Source organism: Sander lucioperca, chromosome 12 (genome assembly GCF_008315115.2).
Source record: "Sander lucioperca isolate FBNREF2018 chromosome 12, SLUC_FBN_1.2, whole genome shotgun sequence".
NCBI classification, from domain to species: Eukaryota; Metazoa; Chordata; class Actinopteri; order Perciformes; family Percidae; genus Sander; species Sander lucioperca.
This window is the reverse complement of record NC_050184.1, coordinates 36,204,682-36,220,596: the sequence shown is the minus strand read 5'-3', so window position 1 is coordinate 36,220,596 and position 15,915 is coordinate 36,204,682. Positions and strand designations below refer to the sequence as shown.

At 40.2% G+C, this 15,915-nt stretch overlaps 1 protein-coding gene across 1 annotated transcript in view; it reads left to right on the top strand.

The window, feature by feature from the left end:
- Nucleotides 1–657: 657 nt before the first annotated feature.
- Nucleotides 658–15,915, top strand: part of ngfa (nerve growth factor a (beta polypeptide)) — a 23,818-nt gene continuing 8,560 nt past the window's right edge. Inside the window, exon 1 of the mRNA XM_031311460.2 lies at nucleotides 658–831. The gene's annotated coding sequence lies outside the window, so the exon portion shown is untranslated. The remainder of the gene's footprint in view (nucleotides 832–15,915) is intronic.

Below are 15,915 nucleotides of genomic sequence, written 5' to 3'. Positions count from 1 at the left end.
TCTGCTTGTTGCTCTATTTCCCATTTTCTCTCCATTTGACAAGTAGCAGGGATGAATTCCTGATTGCAACAGACCATCAAAGTTCTATTCTTGTAAATCTATGAATTTCACTGGACTGCACACATTTTCAATGTTTGAATAGCATATTTACGATATCAGCATGTAAAAAATGGCAGTGTACCACATTTATGAAATGGTCGACCAAGGATGTTGATGGTTTTACCACACGCATGGCCAAGGCATGTTGCACCAACAAGTCCATGTCCAAGAGTATTTACGTATGCCAAGCTAGAAATGACTCAGGTGTGAAACAACAATGACAATCTTGGAAAGCTTTCACTGGACAGGACAAACCCTGACCTTGCTATTAGGTGACGCCAAGTCTCATATGAAAAGTAGTTGAATCATCCCCGGGTGAAAGTTTATTTCCACCGATATGCGCAAAAGAGACAAATGGATGAAATGAATGAATGGAAGGAGAGGATGAATAACAGCAGCTAGATGCAAATTATGAGCAGCTGTACATTTTTTTCTTTTTGGTCACAGAGCACGTGGAAAGGGTAGGCACTAGGACCTGCAGTAAGCCACATAGGAGGGAGGGAGCAGCTTTGGGACTCCTCTTACTAAACTTTTAGAACAATCCATTTCCCAAAGAGTGTGGGAGGGAGACAGACAGAATTGGATGGCCCGAGACCTCGACTCACAGCTTTAAAAGCAGGAGCGGGATTTGGAGATTGGGATAATTCTGCCCTTGGCCTGGAGAGAGTGAGGTGGAATATAGCAGAGTTCATCTGGAAGTTTCACTCACTGGGAAGAGCAGAGAACAGGGTGGTGAGTCCTACCTTGTTTTTTTAAAACTCTAATTAAACATGGTGTTAATGTGTTGGGTGTGTGTGCATATAGGGCAGAGAAATAGAGAGGCTGAAGAGAGAAGAGTCTCTCTCAGAAGTTTTCTTCATACCTGTCATTAAGTGGAAGTGGAGATTGAGCTCAGCAGCAGCCAGTTAAGTCCTCTGTTGGGGGGAGAAAATTCTGGCTGACTACCACACACACACAGGAGGTAAAGTTTAGTTGGGTGATAAATATTAAGTTTCAACAGTTTCAACACAACCAGGTATATACAGTTGGAGAGAGGGAATGGAAGAGGAGAGGGTGTAGAGAGAAGGAGAGAATAGAGTTGAGGATTAGAAAAAAAAGGGGTTCTCAAAACTTCAATGGGAACCAGTTCACTGTTCGGAAAACTCCTGGGACATCAGGTTACCTTCATTCTTTCTTTCCCTCTCTCCACTTTTTGTATCTGTCTCTCTGCTCATGTTACACAACCCTTAAAGGACTTGTAGATTCTGATGAGCTCCAATGTCCGACATGAAGTTTGTTGCTGAGGTTATCTTTATGTCTGGGTGGGGCCTGGTGCTTGTATGGGTGTGCAGATGATCAATGTTTTACACTCCAATTTGTATATTTCTGTGTGTGTGTGTGTGTGTGTGTGTGTGTGTGTGTGTGTGTGTGTGCGTATGTGTGTGTGTGTGTGTGTGTGTGTGTGTGTGTGTGTGTGTGTGTGTGTGTGTGTGTGTGTGTGTGTGAGTGTGTGCTTGCGTGCGTGCACTAAACACAGACCTCATGCCTGCCACTCCTACCAGGGAATTCCTTTCGGGCTTTGACAGGGGAGGAATGTCACTGCGGACCAACATTTACGTACACAAACAAACATCATACACTAAAGGCTACAACAGTATCCATAGGTGCAGTCATTTGGTCCGCCATGTTAGACCTGTTTAGTTATTTTTGTGTAATTTGAATCTGAAGATGTAAAAAGAATGTAGGTGTTATTCCCAAATACAAAAAGGTCAATTCATATTTTTGTCACACACACACACACACACACACACACACACACACACACACACACACACACACACACACACTTCTGTACATTGTTTGCTTCTACAGCATTGTGCGTGTGTACGTCAGTGTTTGGATAAGAAAATGTAACAAAACCTTTAGGGCTAGCGAGTAAAGCACTCTCAAGAGAAAGATGCCCCGTCCTGTACAAAAATAAATGTTCTAAATTGTTTACGAGCAGAGGGGAGCCGACTGTTTTCATCACCTCTCTGTTGGTCCACAGAGGAAGTGGAAAGAGAAAGCTGCAGCAGTCTGGCTATATATCTTACATGACATCTCAACAGATACTGTACTTTGTCCATGTGGTTAACACGGGATAATTCAGAGAACATTCTCTGTGCTGTGTTCAACTGAAATTAAAATGCATATATTTTTGTGGCCTCTTATTAATTAGCTTTATACATTATGTCATGTGCCCTATTTTAAGAAAAATATTGTTAACCAAAAGGGATAAAATTACATTTTATATTTGTTGGTCTCATAAAGGCACCCACTGGCATTGTATATACACAATTAAACCATCTATGTAGAGAGAGAATGTTCTCGCATAAAGCCAATCAAAATGTTTTATTGTCAATAGGTCACTTGGACAACAGCCATTGTGATGTTACCTTGTAATTGCGTACTGCCTCTGGACAGCACGCACCCAAGAGAGAAAAAGACAGCGAGGGAGAGAGTGTATGATCAATGTTTTACACTCCGATTTGTATATCTGTGTGTAAGTATATGTGTGTGTGTGTGTGTGTGTGTGTGTGTGTGTGTGTGTGTGTGTGTGTGTGTGAGAGATAGAGAGCTACTGTCTATCGTAATGTTTCACTGAGGACATGGTCATATGCCAATTTGGCAGACATTGCCCAACCCTAATTGCCACTGTTATGTTATTGTTGTGACACTGACTGACAGTCAGATAGCAGCCTGAAACACTGACAACAAACCACACATACACTATGTCTACAAGCTGATACGGTAGATCTACCACATATGCCTTGTCTCAAACATAGCAACGTCAACAACCAAGAGAAATTGTCCTTTCGAACATAATTTTGCAGGCTAGATAAGTAAGCTTGTCAGCTTTAAACAGGTTAAAAAAAATTCTGCTCCGTTTTTAACCATCTGTTAGCTTGTAATCTAGAGTTGAGGTCTGCCGGTTACAATGTGTCTTGGCTCCATTGCTGGCTTGTCTGTCAATCATGCAGAATGATACAGAAGATTGCAGACTAAAAGGGCATTTGTGATATAGCTTTAGTTGCAGTTTGCCCCCCCCCCCACCCCTTAATTCCATATTTATGTTAACAATACATGTACATTTTCATGATTCTTATCACAAAAAAGGCTTATCTGTTACTTTGGTTGTAGTTAAAAATGGAAATGGTCGTCCTTTATGTATTCTGCAAACCCAGAAAAACATCCAATGACATTGCTAAAAACAGCTTAAGCCATATAAACTGGTGTGTGTGTATGGAGGGCAGATGACAGTGCTGTTTTCCCCTACAGACAAAGATGTCTGTGATTATTCATGACCCTATCAGGTTTCCCTTTGAAGCTGAATTACAGCTTTCCCTATGTTAGCACCTCTGTCTGTGTGTGTGTGTGTGTGTGTGTGTGTGTGTGTTGATGTATTTACTCCTTGTTGCTGTTTATATGTATGTTTGCTCTTATGCTTTGGCAACACAGATGTATGTATGAGAGAGAGAGAGAGAGAGAGAGAGAGAGAGAGAGAGAGAGAGAGAGAGAGAGATAATGGGGAGGCCTTTACAATTTCAAAATCTACTTATTATGGAACAAATATTGAACTAACTGAATTGTTACTAGGAATGCATTAGTTTACAGCACCAACACAATACTGGGTTAACTTTACCCAGTACCTAATAACCCAACGATAATTTAAAAAATAACAACCCATTAGTATTGGGTATAGTTAAGCCAATACTGCATCAGTGGACCTTGTGATTTTTGTTCTTGTAGCTACTGAGTTTTAACTGGAACAGCTCCATTCAGTCATGAATGAGGGAAGACAGAGACGGCATACATTTTAAAAAGAGATATCACGTTTAGAGGATATTTACATTCAGATTCTAATCAATACATGTTATTGGATACAGCCTGCAGTGTTTCCCCTAGGTTGACTGCTGTAGCCTTTCGGGTGGGGGGTGGGGTCTGATACCACCACACCAAATTCCGTGCTAAAATGTAAAACTTTAAAAGTTTCTTTAAATATTTCAGTTACTTTTCGAAATCCACATGAACCATAAATGTCACTTTTAAAACTGGTTCACCTGTTACACCCGTTATATCCTTACAAGCAATGTAGCACTTAAAATAGGGCTGCACAATTAATTTAACCGCAATCGCGATGTCATTCTGTGCGATTATATAACCACATTACATAACCGCAGAAATTGTGCGATTTAAGTCTCCACGTTGTAACAGACTTCACCGACAGTATTAACAACAGACGAAGCCACCGTGTCTTAAGAAGCTTGTTGTTTTATCGTTCACTGTTAACTCACTTTACGTCGTCTTTGCTATCTCTTTTTCCTCTCGTTATTTCCTCTCGCTTTTCCCGTGCACAGCCACTCCGACACCGCTCACAGTCGCTCTCCTTGCTTGCTTCACCCCTCAAACACATTCACTTGCTTGCCATTTTCACTCTGACTAATGCCTGATTTATGGTTCTGCGTTTAATCTGCCCTCTGAATTACGGTACCCCATGGATGTATTAAGCGCAATGTCCACAAAAGATGACCAGTGACCAGTCAGTCTGTTCAGGCAGTAGCGTGTGTGTCGTGTATGGATTATCAGAAGTGTAGAGGGGTTCAGAGCATGCAGACTTTAAGAAGAGGTTGTACAAAGAATATTTTGTAACTTAATCACTAGTCATTCTATTACACAAATCTTCAATGTCATTGTTTATAAGCACATATGAAAAATGTATTATTTTAATAAGAATTTGTATTTTTCTTATTTATTGTTCTATTTATTTCATTTGTACTGTTGAACAAAGCAAAAATAGCTATTATCCAATTTTGTAAAATATTAAGTTACTTAAAAAAAAAGTGTTGCACATTTTGTTTATTTCTTCTTATGCTCCTTTTACTTTGTATGTTCAAGTTGAGAAATACACATTTCAAAATGTTTGTATTTTGTGCATTTTCCTCCTTGATAATCAAGCAAGTAGACTAATGATACCATTATATCGCAATCACAGTATTGTAAAACGCAATATGACTTGTTCTCCAAAACATGCAGCCCTAATTTAAAAGCCTGTTTTTTGTTGTTGTTTTTTTTACGTACGGCGCAGTGCTCACTCCTCATATAACACTACACAATCACATCGCATCACTTCCAGCAAACTTCACGAAGAACAACGAGGGCAAAACAGCATCACCGATCTGTTTTAACTGCATACTCTCTGATCTAGCTCAGCTAAAAACACAGAATCCGTCAGCGCTGTGGAGATAGGTCTGGCAATGCGAGACTACCAGTAGACTAACTTCACTTCACCTGTTCAACTGATAACACACTCAACTGTCCTGTTACAGACATGAACTAACCACAGACAGTTGCCTCATTCAGTGACTCCCTGCAGTGCATCACTGCAGTTCATGGCGGTGGGCAGCTGCAGAATTAACATAGGGGAAACAATGGAAATTTGGTGTTATTTTTGCCATAAAAAAAGAATTCTGGCCTGGTTAGGTCCTCTACTCATTGTGTAGTATCTCAGGATATTGTGCACTTTAATTCTAAATTTTTATCTCAGGAGTTCATGACATGCATTTAGGCGTATGCATTTTCATAGGTGTATGGGCATTAATGCATTGATCAATTATACTGTAATCCCACCCCTTTCTCATTCAGTTGCAAATATTTAATAAATACAAACGTAGAAGTTGTACAAATTTCAAGATGAACTCTGATATAAAGGTTTTGTTCGGTGCTCTCCAGTGTGGAGACGTGACATAATGCCTTCATCTCAACAGACATGTATATGAAATTTTACTCGCTCAGTTTACGACACAAAGAAGAAGATCCACCCCTTAAACACATAAAGGATGGGATGGTTTGGGCTGAAGGCTGCAGTGTTGTATAGGACACCTGGGCAGGGGAGAGGCTGTGACAGCACACCTGGACTGTCAATTTATGGCTATGGCTATTTAACTTAAGTGCCTAAAATCAACCACACTAACCATTAAATTCAGACTACTCTAATTTGAATGCTCCTGCAATGTATTTCCTTTAACCTAAACAGAACCCAAGGTATGTCACAAACATTGTCGTTCTTGTAACCCCTATTGTGAAGCCCTAATGCACTGTATTGGATTTTGTGTGCTGAAGTGCGACAATGAGCCTCATTCACAAATCTGTGCTTAAACCATGCGTACGAACATTAACATACAAATCCAGGATTCATCAATATTTTCTTACCTGAATTTGTTCGTACTCGGCGAACAAATTTAGAACCGTCTTAGACCATGCATAATGCATGCACAAATGAATGCATTCATGGAGCTTAAAAAAAATAGACGTTGAAAATATTTTGGCCGGTACATTTGTTTCAGTTTACCAGCCATTGGCAGATAGACCAACAAGTTAATTTTGGACCCTGGTTGGTTTTAACTACAGTTTAACCATTAATGCAGTGTAAAGCAACAGGGTTGTTCCTATAATCCCTTGCAGCCCAATACAGAAACTGTTTTGGAATTTGGTACAGTGATGATTGGAATTATGTGACGTGTTTTAATAGTCATGTTAAATTAAATTATTAATGTCATGGAGAAAGTGTTCTTTAGTACTACTCTGTGCCAAACATTTGTTCCAGGCCAAAAGAACGCTTCTCGTTACCAACACGCCACCTGACTTAGTTTGACACGAGTACTACTAGTGTTACTAAAATATCTGGGACAGCAGGTTTGTTAAGGGTTTGTTTAAACAGAAAAATTATGTCTGATGTCTTATCAGGTCGCAGAAGCTTGAGGCAGACTAATCCCAATCTTCTTCCAGTCTTCTCCCAGTTAGACACAGTGGTTAGTAGCCTGTAGCCCCATTAGTGACGATTACCGTTTATATGAACACTTGATCTCAGTTAAAACTCTTGACAATTTAATTTACAGTTGAGTGTTACTTACCAAAAGTAACGAGTTTGACAGTACCTTTCCTTCCCTGCCTCTATCTACCTCCCTGACATTATGAGTTTTGGCAGCACTAATTCTTACCCAGGTAGAAGCTACCAAAACAAATATCGGTTACATTTGTTTTTGATCCCAGGTCCAAGAAAATGTACTTACTAAAAGACTTATTTATTTATATTATTCATTTCATTTTAAGTTTTGAAATGAGTCAAAATATAAGAAATTAGCTTGCTTGACATAAAGCATCTTTTCAAACTTGACAGCCAGTTTTTTTGTTTTCTATCATCTTGTGCTATTTTACACTTTAAATTGATGCATTTACGATGACAACAAAACTCTCAAATCTCTCTTTGTCTCTGTGAGAAATACGTGATGTTTGAACATCCAGAACAAAGCGTTCCTGTTTGGGGTCAAAATGAGAGGATGATAATTCATGGGTCAAAAAACAAACGCAGGCCCTGCTTTGGTCATCTTTTTGGTCACTGCAGCTGCGGTCTGGCACAGGTCAGTGCACAGACTAGGGTAAGAACATCTGGTGTAAAGTGAACCAGTTGAAGTGTTCTGTCTGAAATCAGTGGGAGAGGTCAGAGGTCGGCCGCGGGGGTTACGTCTGTGTTTGTGGAGGAAAACAGGGATCTGGAGGTCGCAGCAGGTCAGTATCCTGAACCATGTGGCACAGGGAGGAGAGTAGAAAATACAGAAACGTGACATCACCTCCAGTTACATTCTGCAGTAATTCTTGTTGACGTTTGCTTTACAAACAACTTCTCACAATGTTTGGGAGGAAATGTATTCAACAGAAATCACAGCTAACGATGTTTGACTTTTGTAACTTAACTGGATTTGGACAGAATTGTTGTCAGACATGAGCAGATTGTTTTGTCCCAGCACCTTTCCCCCCCATACGGACCTGGTTTTTTTAGCACTGTACAACATCAAGAATAATACACTCCTATGTTTAGACTTGTGTATACATTGAAAATTGAATCCAGGACTGTTAATGCAAGTCAGTCTTTGTGTTGATTTCCACAGGTGCTCCATCAAAGGGTTATGTTTGCCTGTTTCTGTTTCTATGTCTGCGCACATGTGCGTGTGTGCACTTTATACGCTTTCAATGTGCGGACATGCCTGCTCATTTCACATTAAATGCCTCTATGACTTTCAGTTATTGCTCGCTCTCCTCTCATGCATGTGCACGCAGCCCGAACACACAGTAGCTGAGAAATCACCAAATTACCAGGGCTGTTCTTACAGCTAGAATAACAGTGTTGTGGTCTTAATCTGTTGACTCAGTGCACGTCTGGTGTTTTGAATTGTTTCACCACAACCCCTTTTTATGTGTGTGTGTGTACATTTGGATTGAAGTGATGACACCGTCTTACTCTCTCTTTCCTTCCCCTTTATCCCGATTGGTCGGTTGACTATAGCTTGTCCGGACATGAATCGTTCCCTCGTTGCCAACAACAGAAAAAGAATACTTCATCTTTTTAAATATTCGAATTCACCCCAGAACCTCAAATAAGATAGAATTAGCATTTGCTATCAGATGTTTTGCTATAAATGTTTTTCAGCCATACATTAATCTGTTGTTACAAATTCAGATATTTAGAGAGATCAAGTTTACTCCAACAAAGAAAGTACAGAAGAAATAGATAAATAAACTGCGCCAGCATTGGAGGAATGTGGTTTGTACATGTGTATCAGCAATGTGCATGTGTGTACGTGTATATGTATACGCTTGTTTGTATTGGATACTCATCAGACACACACACACACACACACACACACACACACACACACACACACACACAGACACACAGACACACACACACACACACACACACACACACACACACACACAAACGCACACGCACACACACACACACACACACACACACACACACACACACACACACACACACACACACACACACCTTAGCCCCAAGGATACAAGTGAAGCAACTTATGCACTTATTCGGATTATGCCGATTTGGGAATGTGCTGAATGCAGGAGGATGAGCCACTGGCTAGTCATAACAGATTGGTCTCCTACACAATGAGGAGAAATTAATAAGGCGTCATTCTTTTTATTAGTTGTTTTAGTCAGACAGGATCCCAAAAACGACCTTCTCCACCTCTGTCTTCAAACTACCTTGTTTTATCTGTCATTAAGTTTTGTTTTAGTTAAAACTCCAGGATTAATGGTGTATCATAAGGAGTTTCGGGGAGGATGACGCTGTAGGAAGCCATTTCTCTCTGCTGGATTCTCCGTTAAGCCCATGCATCAAGCTCCACAGTAAATATGAATTCATCCAAAACTCTGCTGCAGGTCTCTCACACACACACACACACACACACACACACACACACACACAGGAAAGTAGCCACTCTCTCTCTTTCACCATAACTCTGCTTGCACGCTGAACATGGCATGCTGCTAACAGACAGAGGATGGGCCTGGGAGGTCCCACACAGACAGGTGGTTGACATCAGCTAGAGAGGGAAAGAGGGGGAGGGAGGAGAGGGAGATTTGGACTGCGGGAGATAGGAAGGCAGAGAGACACTGAAGCAGAGAGAGAGAGATGACAGAAGGATGTGCAGACCACACAGAATAGAGAATGGCCGGGTCAAGTCTTTAGTGAAAGACTGTTATCAAACAAACGCTGGGAGTGACGACAAGCTCACATTTGTACACTCTTCTGAGGATTTTGTACAGTCCTGATGAGGCCATCTATGACAGTACAACAAAGAGGGTTGTGTCTGTTTTGTATGATTAAATAGAACACAATGAATACTTAGTGGTTTTTAATAAGGTTCATGCTTTAGTTTAAATCTGAAATGTTGATTGAGAGCACCTGACTTGAGACAAGAGATGTGAAGTTAATCCTTTACCCTTTGTTTTTGATGTTGTATACTGTAAAGTGCTAACATGCTCATAATGACCATGCTAGAATGCTGATGTTGAGCAGAAGGTGTTAGCATGCTAATATTCACTTACGGCTGAACGATTTGGGGAAAAAAATCTAATTAAGATTTTTCTGCCAGATATTGCGATAAAAAAAAAAAAAAGTATAGCCAATGTCATAATGTCATGCAGCATTATAACATTAAACACCATCAAAACTGCTCTATATTCTTATGCAAGGATGAGAACATAGATATGAATTGCCAGCAATAAGTGTTTTTCTTTTAATTAGCATGGAACATTTAAAAGTCAAACACAGAACATTTATCACAAAAGCTAAAGTTATAATAATAATAAAAATAAAAAAATCCAATAAAAAAATATCAGCACTTTCCTGTAAATCAAAATTTCTAATATGCCTCAGTTTAATGGCAGCATCTAGATATGGCACCTTCTACGATCATGTTAAATAAAGTAATAAAAAGTAAGGAAAGATCCACTAAAAATAGGACATTTCTGTAAACAACTGTGATATGTAACATTATTCCAGCATTTATCTTGTGAAAAAACAATAAATATAATAATAAAAAGGAGGAATAAAAAAATGTTAAACCAAATGTTACACCAAACATTCAATTAAATATTCACATTCTATCAATCTTCACGACTAGCTAATCGCATCCATTCAAATTGCGATTTTGATTTGAAAACGATTAATCGTTCAGCCCTATATTCACTAATGAGAAACTCAACAGAGTAGAGCAGAGGCCAATGGGAAAGTCACAAGTTTTTGCAGGTATTTGGTCGTAAATTAAAGTATCCGTAGTTAGATGTTCCATAAAAACAAACTTTTATGGCAATCCGACCAATATGTGTTGAGATATTCTAGTCTCAACTGACCAACAGGGAAACATTGCTATGCATTGAGCTATGCCACTAGAAGGGCTAAAATACAAATACCTAAATTAGGATTTGAGGTTACTGCAAAGAGTATGTCAGTTATGCATGATGGCTCTTTAAGGCCACATTGCAGCAGGATGCCATCATGCGAGTGACGCCTTTACCTATTTTACATCAGTATATGGAGTGAGATACCTAATCTCTACATGCTTCAGAAGTGCAGCGCTGGCTGGTTGACACTCACCCCAAACAACCAGGCCAAAAGAAAATTGAATTAAGTTTAACAAATCAATTCCATTTTACACCAATTCAAAACAGAAAGCCAAAGCTCAACGTTAGCCTGCAGCCAGAGCATTTTCACTATGCCTCTCATATACGCTCTACACTTTTTTCTCATTGATTAGCTCTCCTCCCGAGCTACCCTTAAGATGTGAAGAATATTTATATGCTTACTGTGTAGCCAAACTTTCATTAAAAGAATACTGTACATGCATATTTTAATGTCTGATGCAACATATACCCAATTTGCGTCTTTGGGCCAACACCCATGCTCATGGCATCAGATGTGCAGCACAAGTGGGGCGTAATGGAAAAACTTGGGTGTCTGAGTGAGTGCATCTGTCCATTTACGCCCACGTTTCACTTTATGTTCTGTAGCAAATTTACCTGGGTGACTCATTCACGATCGCTTTGTTTTGCTGTTTTGACAGCATATAGTCAAAGCGTCACGTGCAAATCTATATGCTCGATTCCATCGAGGGTATAAGCTGTGAAAGACGCATTCAAAAGCACAGATATCAGATTGTAAGTGGAGTCAAATCAAACTCTAGATGAACTGAATGACTCATTCGAACATTTATCAGAAACACAACTTAGATTCATTTCACCTCATCAGTGTTAGCGATTTCAATCACATACATGCTAATATAGTTGTATTCTCCAGGAGGATGAGTATCAATATGAGTGAACCTCAGCTTGGAAAACAGACGCTTTTGAAGTTCTGCTTCCCTAGGAGTAAATAAGAAACATGAGCTACAACATGTAGAGACATCTGAGACAGTTGGTTTTCTGTCTGCTGGAGCAGAAAGGGGAGACGTGTTATTTTCTGTTAAAGCTATTGGGAGGAAAGACAACAATGAAACATGAAAAATGTGTTTTTTACTCCTCAACTCTTTTTAAGTCCCTGTAGCCTGAATTCCACCCTTCTTCCCTGTCCTTGAACTCCTCTTTGTCTCCATTTCTGTTCCCCTTCAACCTTGTACTTCCTTGCTCTGCTTCTTCGTAACACATGCTCCTTTATTTGCTAAATTCCCAAGACATCTCATTGCCCATCTGTACCCCGCCCTCCATTACTTGTTGCCTCTCCCCATCCCTTGATGTCTCTGATTCCTTCTTCTCCATCCCTCGGCCTACATCTCTCCCCGTGGTCAGACAGGCATTCTTGCCTCTGGCCCGCCTCCTCTCAGTGCTCTGCTGTGGGATGTTAGATTCTCACCAGGAAATGGGGAGTTATTACCGCAGCCATGCCAAAAGATTAACCACTTGTCATGAGAAGATTGTTGAATGTCAAGGTCATTAAAACTAGGGGTCTGGAAAACATGTTAATCATTGTGTTCATCCTGCCTTCAAGGCCTGGAGGACTGGCCTCCCACGTCTGCTGGTCCACGGCAGGGAGAGGGTGGGTTGACTGGGGATGGGCCCGGTTATAGAGAGGGGAAACAAAGAGGGAGAGAAGACCTTTCACACGGTGCTCTGGCTGCGTTTTCACCTCATTGCCAAAAGAACCTCATGCCTGGAGTTCTGCTGGGGTCCAAGACAGCAGCCGGGAGTTCGCACAAGAACATTAAACAGCATCGCATCCAGGGCTGTAGTCAAGCCCACCTTTGTCAAGTCCAAGACAGGTCCAAGACCAGGACTAGTCGAGAACGAGTCCAAAGAGGTTCAAGTCCAAGTCAAGACCGGGTTCAAAGAGGTTAGAGTAAAAAGTAATAACAATTTCGCTAAGTCACATAAAGCTGAAGTGCAACTTCACATTTTAGATGTTGAGACTTTTTTATTTTGGTGTAACAAGAACATTCTGGACTGCTGATGGAAAATGTAACAAATAACAAGCAACACAGGTGTCACTAAAAGAACTGACATGTTCCCATTCTAGAACTTATTACTTGTCTGGATTAAGTACAAAGTGCTAGCTGACATTGTGTCTTTGGCCAAAATGAAATGATTGATGCCTGATGATTAAGGTATATGACACAGGCAGGCGTGTACCAGGCGACCAATGTCCAGAGTCCAGACTCGAGAACTACAGCCCTGATCGCATCACTAAAAATGTATTATCTGTGAGGACATTCTGACAGTAGAATTAAAAAGTGACAGCAGTGGTGTCAGAAACAAAGTGTAAAGGCGTGTTAACACTTCTCCATTATTGTGTAGCCTATATGGTGTGTTGCGAGGCCTCTGCAATGTGCCAAAGTTCAAACTTGTTGAACCTTGACCCGTGATGTGCTGACCTTTTTTGGGCCCAGCCAATCACTTTTGACCACTGCTTGGACTAAAAGATGGACAAAAAAATATTACTTATGTTTCTGAATTTCCAGAACTGTATAATAAAAAACAAAATGGACCTCATATCTAGACCAGACATGAAAAGATATTTCCTTGGCAAAATATCTGAACACAGATGCAGGTACCAGGTTTGTTACAAAGACACTGTTTGAGTCTCTGAAACAGAGTGATCTACTGCTAGCAACATTTGCATTGTAGTTAAGGTGGCACCATTTAGTACACACCATTCAGGAGTGGAAAATACTGCACTGACCAACGTGGAACACAAAGCACTATGCCCTTGATTTTCCGCTATAATGTGAATATGCCTTGTGATATAAATCCACATTACTAATGTGCTTACTCATATTTCCATAGTGCCTATTTATTAAATACACTGATTATCTAAATGCAAGCATAAAATAAAGTCCACCTATTCATAAACATCTTCAGAATAGGGATGCTAATTTAGATTTATTTTTTTTTCTGACCGATAGCCGACCCTTGTTAAGCAATCATTTGCTGTTAACTGACAAGCAGGCAATGGAGTCCCAGTTCACCCGTCCAGGACACTCGGGTATGCTTTCCGCGCTCAGTAGGGGTGCATGATATATCGACTCGTAATCGTTAACGCGATATCACGTTGCACAAAAATATATTGAATGTGTCGCAATAAGTATGCAATATTTTGTTTATTTTGTGGAGCGCCGCGTCCCGTCCGTTGGCTGTGTGGCTTAGTTGTGTTCGATTTAGAGCCCGCTTGAAACGCTATAATGATTATCATTTCATTGGCCAGTTACCGTGCCACTTGAACATGTTAGTGCACGTCAGCACACGGGTCCACTACGTGACAAACCCTATGTAGCGTACCACGTGCGTGCATATTTCAACAGAGTGACAGTGTAAATGAAGAAATAGAGACAACAAAACGGAATTAATCAGAGAAGTAAAAGAAAAGTTGTGTCCTGTTCTCTTTATTTATTTATTTTATACTGTACAACCAGTTAAACATGTCCTGTTCTGTAGACATGGTCCTTATTTATTTATTCATGTTGTACCTGTCCAATATGTCAGTTGAAATAAACCTTGTGTTGTAAGAAAGCTTGTTTAATTTGTTATGAATCTATTTTGATGAATTTTCCCTTAACTTTTGTAATTTTACATACGTTTAAAAATATCGGAATTAATATTGATATCGCAATATTTATAATCATGTAATCAATATCGACTGAGGACCTCAGCCAGGACATAATGAACACAGTGGTGCCTGCCTGTGACAGAAGAAGTCTAACGTTAACCCATACCGTGACAGTTTTCACCTCGCCGTTATATACGCTGTCTGTGTGGAGTTTTGAAAAGTGTGAACACACTTGCAACCGCTTTACCACCATTGCCGTGACCCACTGTGACTTTAACAAAGTCGACGTTGTTTCGCTCCGTCGGCACCACAGCTCTGTGTGTGTGTGTGTGTGTGTGTGTGTGTGTGTGTGTGTGTGTGTGTGTGTGTGTGTGTGTGTGTGTGTGTGTGTGCAGTCGGAGCTCCGCTCTCTGTCAAGATGTAGAGACGTCAGATAAGCTTGCGCTTATAATTTGGCACTGTTTGATTTAAAGTGAATCCGTCCACGGTAGTACCGACGTGCCGATAGTTAAGGCGGCAGGCATGTCTTGCTAAGGCAGCCGCCTAAGCTGTAAAGTGCTGCGGGAAACGGTTATCATGAACATCCCTACTTCAGAAACATTTCTTTTAAATAACAGCCGTTTTTTCAGGGAACGTGCTAGAAACCACATTAAACAAACAAAAAAAAAAACAATGATTTTCCTTGGTGTACAAAGAGCTGCATTGTTTCAGTTTAAACAGTTTAATTTAATTGATATTATTTCTTATGCATCCCTTTCTTCCAAATGCAATTACTGCCGAATTTCGCTTTCAGCTAAAATGTTGATTATCTTTGATTCCTTTCACAAACACCACAAGGATTCAATCTTTCTATTATGATGAATCACTGTTAGACTTACTGTAGGACAATGTGTGACAACAGGGACAAGGCTGAGGTTACATTTAAGTCTTGTCTCTGCTTTGTCTCATGTTTGCCCTTGCAAATAAAAAAACAACTTTGGAACAAATATTGTGCCAAGAGCCGACTTAAAAGTTTAACCACATGTAGCATTATGCATAGCCGTAGACATGCAAAGTCTCAGCTGAAAAGCAGATAAAAAGGCTAAAGAGATACAGTATACGCCAAACTTAAAGCCTGCGGTTCCTGGAACTGTTTCAGTATCTTTGATGGGAATGGGAGCCTTGGCACTGTTGAAGTGTATTTAAGCCTTGCTACATGTGAAGACATTAAGAGAATATGACTTAATTAGTCATGTTACAGCACCCATTGTCTGGGAGGTATGTGGGACAAATTTAGAAGGCATTAGCATTCAGCTAAACTGCATTGGCACACTTGTTCACTTTGATTCAATATTTTGACATCTACTTTTCTTGGACAGTGTGCATTAGTGAAAAAGAGTTAAAGTGGAGCCATTTGC